Source organism: Marmota marmota, unplaced genomic scaffold (assembly GCF_001458135.2).
Source record: "Marmota marmota marmota unplaced genomic scaffold, marMar, whole genome shotgun sequence".
Taxonomy (NCBI): Eukaryota; Metazoa; Chordata; class Mammalia; order Rodentia; family Sciuridae; genus Marmota; species Marmota marmota.
Genome location: NW_026000153.1, coordinates 352460 through 369550, shown reverse-complemented (window position 1 = coordinate 369550; position 17091 = coordinate 352460).

Below are 17091 nucleotides of genomic sequence, written 5' to 3'. Positions count from 1 at the left end.
GCAGTTAGGTAGGTAAAACCTCTAGGTTCAGTAATTTGCTAGAAGATCCCCAGAGTTCACCGGAAGGTGTTACACTCACAATTATGGTTCAAGGATACAGATTAAAATCAGCTAGTGAAAAAGATGTTTGGGGCAGAGTCTGGGAAGATCCATATGTGACATTTTTCATTGTCCCCTCCCAGTGTAGTCATGGACGGAGCTAACTTCTCCCAGCAATGATGTGAGACAGTATGCATGGAGTATTGTCTACGAGGAAAGCTCACCCCAACTTTAGCGTGCAGTGTGTTTATTAAAGTCAGACACATAGATATGGTTCACTGTCCATATGGCTGACTTTTATTCTCCAGCCCCTATGGCGGTTACTGATACTTCATGGTCCAAAGGCCCCACCATAAATCACATTATCAGGCAAGATATTCCAAGGGCTCAGAGATCACCTTCCATGAGCTGGGGGCCAAGACCAGGCTTCTCTTTGGGTAAGATAAATTCTTTACCACATAAGGTTTAAGGAGTCCATTCTGACTGCAGTGTTACATATTAGAGACTTGAAAGGTGATCAGGCCAGGTGGTGAATCACTGATGTGACAGATGGAGGAGAGGTGAATCTCACGAACAAAACACATAAATTAAAGGTGAGCTTCCTAAATTGAGTGAATAATGGATGTGGGAGCAAAATGGGAACCATGGACTTCAGGACTCTTATTATCTAATGAATGGAAGAGCACTGAAGTCTGTGCAAAAGAAATTTGTCAAATAGACCTTTCTACCACTCCATTGTATGAAACTGACTTCCTTATGCATTTCTCAATTTTTTTTTATCATGTAAGCTATTTTTTAAGTTTTAGGTTATTAAAAATAAATTATAGATTCAGAAAATTGGGGTGTCAAGAGAGATCTTAAAGCTCCTGTAAGTCCACTTTTTGTTTAAGGATAGATTTCAGAGCCAGGCACAGTGGCACACATCTGTAGTCCCACTTACTCAGGAAGCTGAAGCAGGATCTTCACAAGTTCAAGGCTAGCCTGGGCAACTTAGGCCATCTAAGGGTTTCATCCTCAGTATGCCCACTGCCCCCATCCCCCCCCCACCAAAAAAAGAGAAAGGAGGGAGTGGAATGTACGAATCTGCCTTTTAATAGGCACATCCTGGATCTATCTATCAGTCCTTCAAAATATTTTGCACACTTGTGATAGAGTTTCTTTAGATAAACCCCAGGAAAACACTTGGTTTATTGAAGTGTCTGATACCCAGAAGGCTCTCAATAGGTTTTTTTTTTGCATAGTTGTTGACTTTGATATCCTAATAGAGCTCCTAGAGTCAAGGGTCTAGCTGGAGGGGCTGAAGGATTCTGTGTTGAAGTCACTTGGAGAGTTAGGTAAAGTGTCAGCCTCACACAGCCTCTGGCTAGATGTCACCAGGTGCCAATACTTCTTTGCTTTATTCCTACCTTTGTTTTGTAATCCAAGTTTACTTTTAAAAATACAGACATGTCTTAGCTGCTCTAAACAAGGAGAAAAGCAAAGTTTCCATACCTCTCCTGGACACCCCCATTCTTTGGTGAGAGCCTGAACTAGCCTGGGCCATTTGTTTGACTTGCACACTAAAAGTGAGAAAACTTGTCTTTAGCCCAACCCATTATGTAGAGTTGGAGCAACAAAACCAAGAACAGTTAAATAACTTGTCCAGGGTTGTGTTAATTCTTCTGACACACTGACTAAAATCCCTAACAGGAATGATCAAGTTAAAGGTCATTGGTTCGTATATGTTTCATCGCTAGATAAATTTTCTGAATGATAGAATAAATTTGTGGCTGAAAGCCTGCATCTGTTACCTCTCACACCCTCCAACTCCTACCAAGTTGTGCTTCTAATCTTAAGCTTAATTTGTTTTCAATTTTAAATTTAATAGATGTGTAATTGTGCCCTAGATTGTCTTTTTTTCTTTATCTTTTTTTGGTACTGGGGCATTTACCACTGAGCTACATCTCTAGTCTTTTTATTTTTCATTTTGAGACAGGGTCTTGCTAAGTTGTTGCCACTGGCTTCAAACGTGCAATCTTCCTTCCTCAGATTCCTGAGTCATTAGGATTACAGATGTATGCCACTGAACCGTGCTAGAAACTGAGCAAGTTTATTAATTTTTCATTTTGATAATTTGATTTCTGTAAGTCTATACGTGTAAAGTGTTTGTCCACATAGACTATAAAGCAAGTAGAACCAGACACTAATCTTATGCACTTGAAATTCTTATTTATCAACAGCTCATTACATGTTTCTGTCCCTTTAATTGCTTTTCCTTTAATATTTTAAACAAGTCAAAATATTTAAACATGGACTACAGTTTATCATGCATCATTCCTCCATGACTGAGGTAAATATATACCAGTCCATTTTTTCCTAGTTTTTAGAATAGTTTTTCAAGTTACCTTTTTGGAATTACTAGCAAATCAAATCCACCAGATTTTAATTATTAAAATATCTCCCATCCTTCCTCTTGAATTATTCCTGCCTCCCACTACTTCTTTGTTTACATCTGGATGTGAATTTTCCTTTTCTTGGATAAGGAGTTGGTGAGGATGAAACATTAATTGATGTGTGGGGCCAGGGAGTACCAACCAAGTCCATGGGATGGGGGGGTGCCAGCATTAAGATGCTACTATTATTACTATAACTGTCATCATCATCACTGTGTGGTAGTCTTGCTTACTGATCTTTCCTGAAAAACTACACTATAAACTTGTTAAGAGGTGGGCTGGAGACTGCAACTCATATTTAATATGCTCTAATAGTGAACATGTTAATATTTTCCCTAGGTTTCTTCCACAAGAACAAGGCATGTGTCTTCATGAATTTATTTTATCCTTCTATTAGAATTTTGCATTTTCCTGTAAATAAATATCTTCTATTAAATTGTGAAATTAGCCTGGGGAAGTGGCCCATGCCTATAATCCCAGTGGCTGAGGGGGTTGAGGCAAGAGGATCACAAGTTCAAAGCCAGCCTCAGGAACTTAGTGAGGCCCTGAGCAACTTAGCAAGACAGTTTTTCAAAATAAAAAATAAAAAAGGCTGGGGATGTGGCCCAATAGTTGAGTGTCCCTGGGTTCAATCCCTGATACAAAAGAAAAAAATATTGTGAAATTATCAATCATGTTAAAGAAGTCCTCTAAAATTAATATATTTCATTTTTATTAAACCATTTATATAGGCATTAAATATTTAATATTCTGTTTAAAAAACCAGAATGTGCAATGCCACATAAAAATGCATCTGCATCTGAGGAAAAATAGAAAAGAATTATATTCAAATAAAGATTTATGAGATTATAGTACTTTTCTCCTTTCTGGGAAAGTTTCTTTAATTATATTATCAAATTCTTAAGAGAAGAAATAAAGTATTTTGGTGATTTTTAGAAAATTTTTTTTAACATGTGACTTATACCCTTTTCCTCTTGAAAACACAATGCCTTGTGCTCTTTTTTACCTTTCTTTCCAGAATTAGGACTAGGAGCCTCAAAGGCCAAAAAAATACAGTCTTTTTTTTTTTTGTTGTTGTTGTTGTTTTTAATTTGTTTTAATTAGTTACACATGAAAGTACAATGACCTTGACATATCATACATTTGAATCAGATGGGATATAATTTCTCATTTTTCTGAGCGAACAGGTTGCAGAATCATATTGGTCATGCAGTATAGTCTTAAATACTAAGTTTTTTGTAGGATTTGATAACTTTTACATTTTATATTTTATTAGTCTTACCATATTATTTATTTTCTTTTGTTTTAGCAGCTTTAATATTGTATTTAAGCACTTTTATAAATGCCTACTCCTAGGTAGAAAAAAAAGCTTTAGGATATAAGAAAATTATAATCCCTTAACTTTTTGTAATAAAAATTTTCAAACATTATGGAAATGTGAACTTGTAGTAGTTCTTCCTTTATCCTTTGGCTTTCTCTCATCAAAGTCATGCTTTTAAAAATTGTCTCTCAGGTAAAGCACTAGGGCATGATATTGGCCAAATTATACTATTGTATTATGTGTATGTATGAATACCTTACAAGGAAGCCCATCATTATGTAAAATTATAAAGTACTAATAAAAAATATGGCAAAAGCTTTTTAAAAATGTCTACCCACATTGCCAGATATTCTCTAGGAGGGAAAAATTAGGAACTACTGTTCATAAGGGATATTGATATGTCTGTTTTGATATGTCTTTTTGTAATGTTTTTATAAGAGTTTGATAGAAAGTAGTCTTATAACATGAGTGGTTGGTGTTTCCTACTGCTTTATTTTCTAAAACATTTCACATGAGATCAAAGTTATTCCTTCCTGAGTTGTTTGATAAAATTTACCAGTGAAAACAAGTAGCCTGGAGTGTACTTTGTGGGAAAGTCACTGATAACAAATTCAATTTCTCCATTAACAGAAAAACTATGGCTACTCAGATTTTCTGTTGCTTCTTGGGTCAATTTTGGTAAGCTATGTTTTTCTAGGACTTTGTTCATGTCACTTAGATTGTCAAATTTGTTGTCATGAAGTTTTTCATATATTCTCCTATGGCCATTTTAATTGCTGTTGTATCTATAGTAATAATTCATATCTCTCTTTTATTCTCCATATAGTTTATTTGGGTTCTCTCACTTTTTCCTTGATCACTCTACCAGGAATTTGTCAATTTTGAGTTGTTTCCAGTTTGAGGCAATTAAAATAAAGCTGCTGTGACATTTGTGTGCCAGCTTTTATGTGGACATATATTTTCATTTGTCTTCAGTATATGCCTAGGAGTGAACTTCCTAGGTGATATGGTAACACTGTGCTCACCCTTTCAGGACTCACTGAACTGTTTTTCACAGCTATGGTGCCATTTTGCATTTCCTCCAGCAGGGTAAGGGGCTACAATTCTTTCATCTGCTTCTTAGCACTTGTCAACACTGTTTTTCACTCTAGCTATCCTACTGTGCCTAAAATGGTATCTTACTGTACTTTGGTTTGCATTTCCCTACTGACCAATGATATTTAATATCTTTGAATTTGCTTATTGGCCATTTGTATATTTTCTTTGACTGTTGAAATCCATTTTATTATTTTTTTTCACTTATGGTTCATTCTTCTTTAAGATACTTTGTTTATCCCAAGGTCACAAAGATTTTCTTCCATGGTTTCTTCAAGAAATTTTAGAGTTACAGGTTTAAAGTTATCTGATATACAGTTGATTTCATTTTTGTGCATGATTTGAAAAAAAGGGCCAGTGTTCATTTTCTCTCACAGAGTTATCCAAATTGTTCAATCACCATTTATTGAAAAAAATTCAGTTTCCTTAGCAATTAAAAAAATTAATTGACCATATAAATGGTCTCTTTCTGGATTATCTATTCCGTTCTATTGGTCTATATATCTATTTTGTTGTTGTTGCCAATACTAAACTGAAGCTCAGGATTCTCAACCTCAGCAGTCTTTAAATTTTTTACTTCAGTAATTTTTTGTTCTTGATATTTTCAAAGAACTAACTTTGGGTTTTATTGATTTTTCTCTATTATCTGTCTCATTGCCTTTTTTTCTGACTTCTGTTCTAATTAATTTTATTTCCTACGTCCTGCTTACTTTACTGTTTTTTTTTTCAACTTAAAGTAGAATGTTTGACCATTGCTTTAGAACTTCAAAAATTCTTTTCCAGTACAAGAAATTAAAGCTATACATTTTTCTCTAAGCCCCACTTGACCTGCTTCCCATATATTTTTATGTCTCAGATTTTTGCCATTCATTTCAAAATAATTTCTAAATTCCCTCCCAATTGCGTCTTTGCATGTGACTTGTTTAGAAATGTGTTACTTGTTTTCAAATATTTGCGCTTTTGTAAATGTCTTATTTTTATTTATTTCTAATTTAATTCTACTTGGGTCAGATAATGTACTCTGTATGCTATCAATTCATTGAGATTTGTATTATAGTTCAGCATGTGGTCTATTTTGGTGAATGTGTACTTGAAGAGGATATCTATCCTGCAGTTGTTGGAGGTAATATTATATAAATTTTGATTATATCAAGATAGTTTATAGAATTACTATTCCTGATTTTTTTTGTCTAGTTACTCTGTAGATTGCTTTTTTTAAAAAAAAGTATATTAAAATCTCTTACTAAAATAGTGAAATGAGATCTTTCATTCTGTCAAAATCTTTTTTCCCTATATTTCTTTCTTTTTTTTTTCTTTTGTTCTAATCATGATAGCAGAATGCCCTCCAATTCGTTGTACACAAATGGAGCACAATTTTTCACTTCTCTAGTTGTACACAAAGTAGAGTCACACCATTCGTGCAATTATGCATGTACCTAGGGTAATAATGTCTGTCTCATTCCACCATCTTTCCTACCCTGAAGTCTCTTCCCCTCCCCTCCTTTGCCCAATCAAAAGTTTCTTCATTCATCCCATGCCCCCCTCCCCCACATTATGGATCAGCATCCACTTACCAGAGAAAACATTCAGTCTTTGGTTTTTGGATTGGCTTTCTTCGCTTACGTAGCATGATATCCTCCAACTCCATCCATTTACCTGCAAATGTCATAATTTTATTCTTTTTGTAATTTTATTCTTTATGTATTTGAAGATTCTGTTATTATGTTCATACACATTTGTAATTGCTATATCTTTCAGATGGATAGCCCCCCTTTGTCCTTAGAACTTGTTCCCTTCTATCTCTAGTAGTATTTTTTTTTTTGTCTTTATTAATCTGCTAATATAGCCTTTCCAGCCTTCTTGGGCTTACTGATTTTTCAAAATGCCTCCTTGGTGGTTAGGTATTCAACATGAGTTTTGGGAGTTTTGGTAACACAAACATTCAGTCTATAGCAATGCCCCTGTGATTCATATTTGAAATGAGTTTCTGTAGACAACATATAGTTAGGTCATGTTTTTAGAATTTGTCTTCTAATTAGTGGGTTTGCAACATTTACATTTAATGCAATTATGGAAAAATTGGGACTTAAGTCTTTTATTGTATTTTTGTTTTCTTCTAGTGCCCTGTTTCATTTATTTTATTTTTCTGTCTTCTTCAGGGTTACTTACTCATTTTTAAAAATTCACTGTATATCTTTTTTATTCCACACACTTTCAAACCTATTTGGGTCTTCTTATTTAAAGTACATCTTTTATAGAGAATATATAGTTGGGTCTTGCTTTTCATCCACTCTGATAGTCTTTACCTTTTTAATGATATATTTTGATCACTAACATTTAATGTAATTATTGATATACTTGGGTTTAGAACTATCATTTCATCATTTTATCATCTGTACTCTCCAGGTTTTTGTTCTTCTGTTTCCTTTTTTTGACCTTATTGCGCTTTTTTTTTGGTGTGTGTGTGGGGGGTACTGGGGATTGAAGCCAAGGACACTTTACCACTGAACTACATCCCAGTTATCTTTTAAATCAAATTTTTATTTTGAGAGGGGGCTTCACTGAGTTGCTGGGGCTAACCTCAAAATTGAGATCCTTCTTCCTCTACCTCCCAAGTTGCTGGGATTACAGGTGTGTGGCACTGCACCAGGCCTGCACCTTACTGCTTTTTAAACAATTTTCTTAATATTTCATTTTAATGTATCTGCTGAACTTTTAGTTATACCTCTTTTTCTTATATTTTAGTGGTTATTCTAGAAATTACAATATATACCCCTAAGCAGAGCTGCCTTTTTAGTACAATACATCAAAAGCTGTCTTAGAGGCCTGTCTATTTACATATCATTGGCTACACTGGATCTCTTCACTATGTCTATTTACATATCATTGCCTACACTGGATCTCTTCACTACCCTATACTGGAATTGGAGGAGGAATCCAACTGCATTGAAATAGAAGGATCTCTTTCTGTTATTGAACTAATTGGTATTTGCACGCAAAAAAGGAGACTGAAAACTGGATAAATAACAATCATTGTCTACGGAAGTTAAGTCATCTCCCCTTCCCTTTGGTACTGGGGATTGAAGCCCGTGGTGCTCTACCACTGAGCAACATACCCAGCGGTTTTTGTTTTTTTGTTTTGGGATAGGACCTCACTAAATTGCTGAGCCTGGCCTTGGATCCTCTGCCTAAGCCTCCCAAATTGCTAGGATTACAGGTGTATGCCACCACTCCCAGCCCACAGTAATTAATCTTATTGAATGTATTTAGCCAGCCACATTTTTAACCTCAGCACATTTTAGCATCATTCTTTATTTTTGTTAATTCATTTTAATAATTTATTTCATTAACTAAGGAACATTTCTCCCCTTCAAAGAATTACACAAAGTCCTTTACTGTGTGTTGCTCCTATGCTTCTTATTTCCATTTTGTTACTTATTTAGGCTAGGGGTGTCCTTTAGAATAACTGTGAGTTGGTGCAAAACTGGCACATGGTAGTAATACTTAATAGCTATTAGTGAGTAAATAATAAATGGATATATAAAATAGCCATTTTGTGACTACAAAAATGAAATTTTGTAAAGAATCAGCTCAAGCTTATCCTAGATCAGATTTCTGTTAATGAGATTATTTTGCCATAAAGGAGACAACCATAATTAAAACAACAACAAAAGAAAAAGCCTTAATTTGTGCCATTGGGCTGTTTCCTTTATCACTTTTAAAAGAAGGTAAATGTTATAAACAATGTCACTTGTAATTTTGTTTTTGAAAGTCTAAATGATATTTTGAGTAATTTTGACTTAATATATTTCAGTAGAATATGAATATGCTTGGGAAAATATCCTTCTTGAGCAGAAAAAGATTTGGTATTTGCAAAGTTTAATTAAATATAAGATGTTTGGTTTGTGAAAACCAGGCCTATCATCTTGAAAGTAAATTTCCTACTTTCTTCTCTAACAAGGACTTATAGCTCTTTATTACTGATGATTGAATTATAAATTCTCTAGGGAAGATACTGTATTTTCTGTCTCATTAGCAGCTTATATGTGCAGACTTGTATGTTAATTATTATGATGATTTATACTTGCGTAAGTGTATGTGCACATCTTATTGAATTTCTTTAACCTTCCAGGAAGATAGTAAGGGAAAATGGCCACATTTTATGCATGAGGAAGCTAAGATTTGGCTACAATAAACAAAATTATCTCAGTTCTCAAGATTTGTGCTTGTTAGGTTTGAGGCTGGGACCTAATCCTCAACTCAATGCTCTTCCGTCCGGTTCCCCCAGGCTGCACAACCCCCTAGATTGGGCCAGGTACAACTTGCATGGAGACTTTCCTGCCACATAAGTTTCCCTAAGGGGCAGCATGGGAAGTTTGGGTGTCAAAATTATTTGTAGTGCAGGACTGTCTCATTCAGCATCCCCAGATCTCACCCACTAAGTACCAGAAGTACCCCTATTATGTGACATCCAGAAATGGCCCCCATGGTCAGATGCCCCCTGGAGGCAGTGCTGCTATCAGTATTCTCCACCATGATGCCTCTGGGTCATAAATGGCTGATTTACAACCACAATGACTAAAACAGCATTTTGAACATTTTTAACAAAACACAACCTTCCTGCATGCAAGGCTGCTCTGGGACTCTTGAGGAAACCTATAGCGGGGAGGAAAGAGTATTGGAATTCCCCCAAGCAGTAGAAGTGCCAAAAGCTTAGAAAAGCAGCTACAGTTGGGTAGAAGAATCCCCTCAAAACCATGAGCAGTAACAGTGCTCACATGGAGCCCTTATTCTGTACCAGGCACTGTATTAAGCCACTGACACATAACATAGCATTTAATTCTCAGGGCAGCACTTTGCAGTTGTTGCTCTCACGACCCTCACAGATGAGTAAACTACCATCATGCCTTGCGCTGGCCCTTACCATAACATGGAAACAGAAAGGAGCGCTGGTCCCTCTGCTTCCATGCATTTCTACTCTCACATCCACTCTCCACAAAATCAACCGGACCTGTTTTTATAAAATGAAATCAGATCACATCATGCCTCTGCTAAAATTCTTCAATTGCTTCATGTCGCTGAGTAAATTTCCAAGTCCCACAGTGGCCCATAAGGCACATGTGCCCTGGCTCCATGAGCCTCCCTTACCTGGCCTTCTTCCACCCTGCCTCACACCCACTTCACACCGACCACGGCAGTTCATTGACCATTCTCAGCACAAGCCAAGCTTGTTCCCACCTTGACGTCTGCGATCGCTGTCCCTCCCCCAGATATGACTCATTCCTTTACCTCCTTTATTCTTTCATCCAACCTGATCGCCTGGAGAGTTTTTCTTGCCCCAAACACCTTCCTTCTATACCCCCTGCCCTTTGCCCTACTTTTTTTTTTTTTTGGTGGGGGGGCACCTGACACTACGGTGAATGCTTCTTTTCCCTACATTCATGGTTTCTCCTTCCAAAAGAACGTGTTTTCAATGGCATCTTGACCCCCCATGCCTTAGAAAACTGCTTGGCACATAGTAGTTCAATGAACATTCATTGAAGATGTGTGACTTAGAGAAGTGAAGTCATTTGCCCTCTATTCAAAGCTAATAAGGGGTGGATTTATACTCTGAACTCCCAGCCCGCCCCTGGCTCCCTTAGGAAGAGAAACAAACAAACAAACAAAACAGATGACAGAAAGACATAGGATTGGAGAAGGGAATGATGGGAAAGCCTTTTCTCTGCTAGAAAGATGCTCAGTGGAACTTCTATTTTGCATTGTTGTTGTTTATTTTTTTTTTCAATCCATGCAGTAACCGAAGAGAATTGTATAAAAGGTGAAACTAGCAGACACTTCAGCAAGATGGGAATCTGTAGGTAATTTGGATCCAAAATCCACTTGTGTTTCCAGGGTTTACAGTTGCTAGTTGTCATATGAAAGCACTTCATGAACTTGGTGTGCCCTGTTCTCTCAGAACAGCTCTGTAGTGGACTAACTCAAGGTTAAGCCAGAATTGCAGTCTGTCCAATAAAATTTGCTTTGTTCTTTTGTTTTAGAGTCTGATTCGATGTTTCATTTTTCCTTTTCTAGTTTTTGGCTTTGTATTTTTTATCTCTTTCTCCTTCTGTACCATAACTCCTAAGGAGCCTAGCTAGCTGTGTGTTGAATACTTAAACATTATTTTTTAAAGTAATTTTGCAATTTTAAAAAATGGCTTATCTTTTTGGCTAGGCGGAAGCAAGGGAAATCGACAGAATAGATCCTCAAGTGATATGGACACAGTTTCTTGCTGGAATTTGCAAAGTCGATTTAAATCCGATCTTAGTTTTCAGAAGATTGTTTTTAAAATATAGAAATTCAAGAAGACAGCCTTTGGGAATGCAAATTTTGAAGAACTTGGAATCTTTTCATTCAAATACATTAACCACAGAGATCATCTAGCTGGATCTCAGTGTGAACAAGGAGATCATCATAATAAAAACAGCTTCCCCCACCTTGCTGGTGTTTGGTGCTGTCTTTGCTCTACATCAGTTTTTGCATGTTATTGGTTATAAAAATAGCAGGGTATATAAGAGATCTGAAGGGTAGAAAATTCAATTATGACAACTAGCTAAGAAGCAATGAATGTCACATTGAAATTTTTGCTGAAAGTGAAGTGTGATGATTTACAGTATGAAAATGATGCTTCCAAAAATTTTCAAGGTTCTTTGTCTCACTGTTGGGGGCAAAATAAGGTTTATATGACCAAAAAAAAAAATTTAGAATACCTGAAAGTCACATAGTGATTGACACAAAAATTCAAAGCATCTCACAGGCGGGAAAAGGGTGTTAGGATGACTTTTGACATGAGGTAACCTGCAGGCCAGTGGAATTCAGGGGTCTGAGGCTCCCATAGGGATGACCCAGCAGTTTCAGCACGTGGTCCTTTTCCCATGACATTGTGTGTAGCTTTCAGATTTCTGTAATTTTTGCAAAATCTCTGGAGAGTTTTCTGTAGGACAGCAATACATGTAAGTACCTAAAACAGAACTAAACCTGAACAGAGCCTGATCCGTGGGAAAGGTTACATTTTGCTGAAGACCACTGACCTTGATTTCTGCAAGCTTTAAACTGTGTGATTAGGGAGGTGGGAGATGGTGGTGGGAGGTGAGGGAAGGGAAGAATCACGTAGCATGCCCCCCTCCCCCCCCCCCCATGGATTTACCTCTGGCATTTATTTAAAAAGGAGTAGGGCTTTTTCAGTGCTGTCTTTACTCTAAATCTGATGCAGGCAGGTGGGGAGCCTAAGGTGGCTAAGGATTGACTTTCTGGCTGGGAGTGTCTGTACTCTGTCCTTCACTCTGCAGACCAGGCTGATCCTGAGAGTGAATTAGGAAGTAAGTTTCAAAGCCTCTCCATCTTGGACCTCTGGGAACACATCTAGGAGGGTAGGCCTGGGGTTAAGGTTGTGAACAAATCTCATAAATGTGAGGTGTGGGGTGGAGGCATAGGATGTAGCTTCCCTGAGGACTGGGCACCAAGGTGTGGGTGAAGGCAAACCATGCTGTAAACTCCCCAAGTCTTTACAAGGGACTGCAGTTCAGAGGGTGAAGGGAGGAAGGAGGGAGGAGGTTGCTGGGTCCCCTTTCCACCTCATGTGGCACTGAAATGCTCACATTCAACCCCTTCTGCTGTCCCCCTCCCCCATTCAATCATATCACTGATCACCCTGCCTAATGCTCCCCAGTTTCCTGTTTGTTGGTAATAGGACTTTTCTCCTTTGGTATCACTAATGATAATATTTTTATATTCCAAAAATGATGGTAAAAGTAATACAATGATTATTGTTAATCCCTTTCCTCCCTTACTGATTAAACATTAATAGTGACTTCAGTGAGGAAACTCATTAATAAGACACACCAACAAGCATCTTTCCAAGGCCTCATCAGAATGTTCCAACAGCAAATAAATACCTTGGTGATAGGTTGAGAAGCAGGAGAACCACTCCATAATGCAGACACCCTGTGGGTGGAAGACAAGCGATGGGTAGCATTTGGGAAGCCAATAATGATCTTTTTTTTTATTTTAATATTCCAATCTCTGGATGAAGTAGGTGCTCAAGAAATGTTGAACAAATGACTATGCATTCCATTCCCTCCCTGTTAGCACTTACTTTCTTCCCCAAATTTGCCATCCCCCAAACACTGTCCCTAATAAATAATCCAGCTGCAATTACTTTCAACCACGTTCTATCAGAAGAATTTGAGTATGTGGGACTACTTAAAAATATCTTGACTCATGCTGTCAAATAAAGCCCACGTATTATTGAATATGATGCATACATTAAAAGAATGAGGTAATGACTGTCTAAAGGACCTAACTTTGTGGGTAGCAATATTCTGATTATTAAAAAGGAACTTCTCGGAAACCACCAGCTTTTGCCCACTCACACAACTTCCCTCCTTCTGACATTTGGAAAAAATAACTTTCTCTGTCTTTGAACTCAAAACACTGATTATCATAGTTGTGTGGGAATTTAGAAACCATATAATCCAATTCTCTCATTTAATAAATAAGGATATAAAGATTGGAGTAGCTTAATAATTAGCTCAAGATCTCACTTCTAGTTAGAATTACTAGAGCCAAAGGACAATGACCAGTATCTCAGACTGGTGATACTTCTCCCACAGAGTACTGAATTTTTTTGTAGGAGATCAGGGATGAATATTCACCAGATCTATGGAAGCAACCTATTATGGTTATTAGGAGTAGGCACAAATGGAAAAGAATGAATGAAATAGAACTATTTATATATAATAACTTGGAAACACCTCCAGAGACTATTGAATGAAGAAAGTAGCTGCAAAACAGTGCACAGGGTAGGAATCCATTTATGTGAATAAAAATGGGGAGAGCAGATTTTCTCCAGAGAAGGTATGGAAGGATGGATTCCTCCCAGAAAAGAGTGCAGAGACCTAAGGAAAGTTTGCCCTCATCTGCATTGTTTGAATTTTTGCAAGGAGAATCCATGTATTAATTGTTTAAGAATTAATTTCAAAGAGCAAAATATTATATATTTTATTTTGCTCCATGTCACTCTAATCAATGGCTTTGTTCTTACCTCTGTGGATCATACTTAGCCTTTTGTATTTTTTTTTTAATTTTAATTTTTGTATTTGTAGCCTTTTGTCTTCATTTAGTAGAATGTAGTAGAATTCATCTCATGGCTCTAGGGGTCATGGTCAGACAGAAATGGAAAGGAGAGGGAGAGAGTGTTTGGAGCTTATTTTTTCAAAAAAATATCCATTGCCCTCTCCTTCGCCTTGATTGCCATTTTATACATCTAACATAATAGTAATGAAAATGATAATACTTGAATGTGTAAATATTATTACTAAAAGTGTCAATAGATAAGCTCTTCTGAGCACTTCTACCCAGAGGGGCTCCTAAGTGCCTTCATGCATATCCTTCTCATCTAATCTCATGAGCACTCAGTGAGGTGAGTACTGTTATTATCCCCATTGAAGAGATGAAAAACTGAGAGTCATCATGAAACCAAGAAACCTTGTGGCCTTGTTGTGACTGGCAGGTGGAGGACCCTGGATTTGAACCGAGTCAGTTTGACTGCAGAGTCTGTGCCTGGGCTTGGGGGTGGGTAATTCTTATTGAAACACTGACCAGCAGTGTCTGTTGGAGGAAAGTACAGATTGGAAAACAGGATTTGGTCCAAACCAGAAATCTCAGGACTTCTGAGAATCCTTCTGTCTGAGCACCTTCCCCCTTGCTTCTTCCCTGGACTCCTCTGAGCCTTTTCACTTAAGATTTCAATTGCCCTGGGTTACTAAGTCAAGCACATAATTCTGTCAGGCAATGTGTAGCGAAGGGGAAAATATTCTCCTCTGGAGAGTGAAACCCCATCTACTGTCATGACAAGCCTAGCAACAATTTCTCAGTCACCAGTTTATTTTATTTAAAACAAGCACAGTAAATCAAAACAGCAAATGTCTTTTAAATGGGATAAGGGTTGGTCTGCCTGGAGCCAGTGAATAATTCCTTTTCTAATATTTGATTTGGATGTCTGTGTTATTCCTTAAAGGTATGGAAAGAATAAAGTGACAAATTTTGAAATTATTTTTATAGCTTATATAGGCAGGTACTTTTCAAGAAACTGATCATCTTATGCTAAATAACACCTTTCTCCCTGATTCCCACCTCTGTCCAAATTTCAGGAATTTATTTTACTATTCCTGTATTCATGACCAAAGCATCTCTGATTCATCACTGAAAGTTTGAGTAAGAACACAGAAACTGTTAAGTATATAGATGTATGCTTAGGTATTTATGTATATTATACATGTATATTTATTTATATATTCATTTCTGTAAGTTTATCTGTTGATAAAAGAAAAATTCTGAGATATCCTAAATTTAATCACAAGGGCTGGAGAAGGGAAGAGAGAAGACATAAGGGAAGTTAATCAGTTAACAGCTATGGGGCAAACCACCAAAGTATAGTTTCATATTCCCAAATGTAGTTTGCACCCTTGACTTATATCTCCAGGCATCAACCACCAGGCTCCCCTGGTCAGGCTTATCAATGGACCTTCTGATCTCTTAACCCCAAACAGTCTTTAAGAAAGAAACACATCTCCTTAAGAACTGTCCCTTTCTTCTCATTATCCCAACCCTCTTATCTATAGCCAAAGTAGTCTCAATATAGACAATTTATACTTTCCTCCTCCACATATTCATTATCGAAACATTGCTGGTTCTTAGGTCAGGCAGACATATTCCTAACCACTATCCAGCCCTGCTGCTGATTGCTGCGGCACTTGTTCCAGAATCAAGTCCTTTTCTTGCTAGCATCTGTAAACAGCTCAATAAATCCTTTTGTTTCAGAGACCCCTCCATCTTAAGAGTTTAGTTAAATTATCTATCTATTTATCTATCTATCTATACATATATACATATATACACACATATATATATCTTTAATTGGGAAATTTTGCATAATTTGGGAGCCATTTGATAAAGTATATCTATATCTATATCTATATCTATCTATATATGTGTATATATACATATATATATAATATATATACATGTGTATGTGTATGTAGACACACACAGTCATGCATTGCTTATGAGGGGGACATGTTCTAAGATATGCCTGGTTAGGTAACTTGTCTGTCATTGTGGAAACAGTATACAGTATCCTTATACAACTAAGGTTGCTATGACATTACTAGGCAATAAGAGTTTTTCAGCTGCAGTAAAATCTTATGGAGCTGCCATTGTACACATGGTCCATGGTTGACTGAAATGTTCAGTAAACGTGTATTTGATGTGCACACACATATATGTGTGTTTGCATTTTGCTCTAATTGGAAAAATTTTTTTTGCTTTAACTTGGGAACTATTTGATGAGCTGTTCTACAATGCTTCTCCTGCCCCCCCCCAGACAATCACATTTTTGCCTAGTGTGCTGAACTGATTTTTTTTCACTCCTGCTGACTCCTGCCTAGAGAAACCACCAGTAGTTTCAAAATTGCACTAATTTTTCCAAATATCTTGTTAATATTTTCCTTTTTGAGAGAACAACTCTGCTTTCTCCTTTTTTCTACCATGTGGTGTGGCACATGTGTGCATCAAAGATGAAGCTGAAATGTGTCTCTCTCTTTTTTTTCTTAGCTCCTCTATTTCTACACTTGTAAATATAGTAAGTGGGTCTCTTTCCCTGAGTGCCTGCTCGGTGCTCACTCTGTGCCTGGGCCCCAAGATAGGAGAGTGATTTAGCGGATGTGAGCCCCACCATCATGGAGTTTCTGGCACACCCTGCCAGCCTGCAGGACTCTCGGCTCTGCTGAGCTCCCTGGTTACCAGGACTACAGCACTTCCACATGGATGAGGAGTTTTGACAAATGTGTGGTACCCATTCCTGCAAACAAAGCCATTTATTTTAGGCTGAAGCATTTGCAGGAAAATTTAAATAATTTATCTAGAATGTGTCAAATTGAATGCTTTCATTAAATCTTCTTGGATTTCTTCTTTGGAACATTTATAAACTGAAAGCCTTGTTATCTTAAGTTTCTCAACTTACTCTCTGCCTTTGACTGCAAACAGGATGTTCGGACTAAACATTCTGAGCCTGAGAGAAATGTCTTAGGTCATCACTGAAGTGAGTAAGGGCCCCACTCAATACTGAATGCTTGGGACAAATAAGAGATTTTTTTTTTTTTTTTT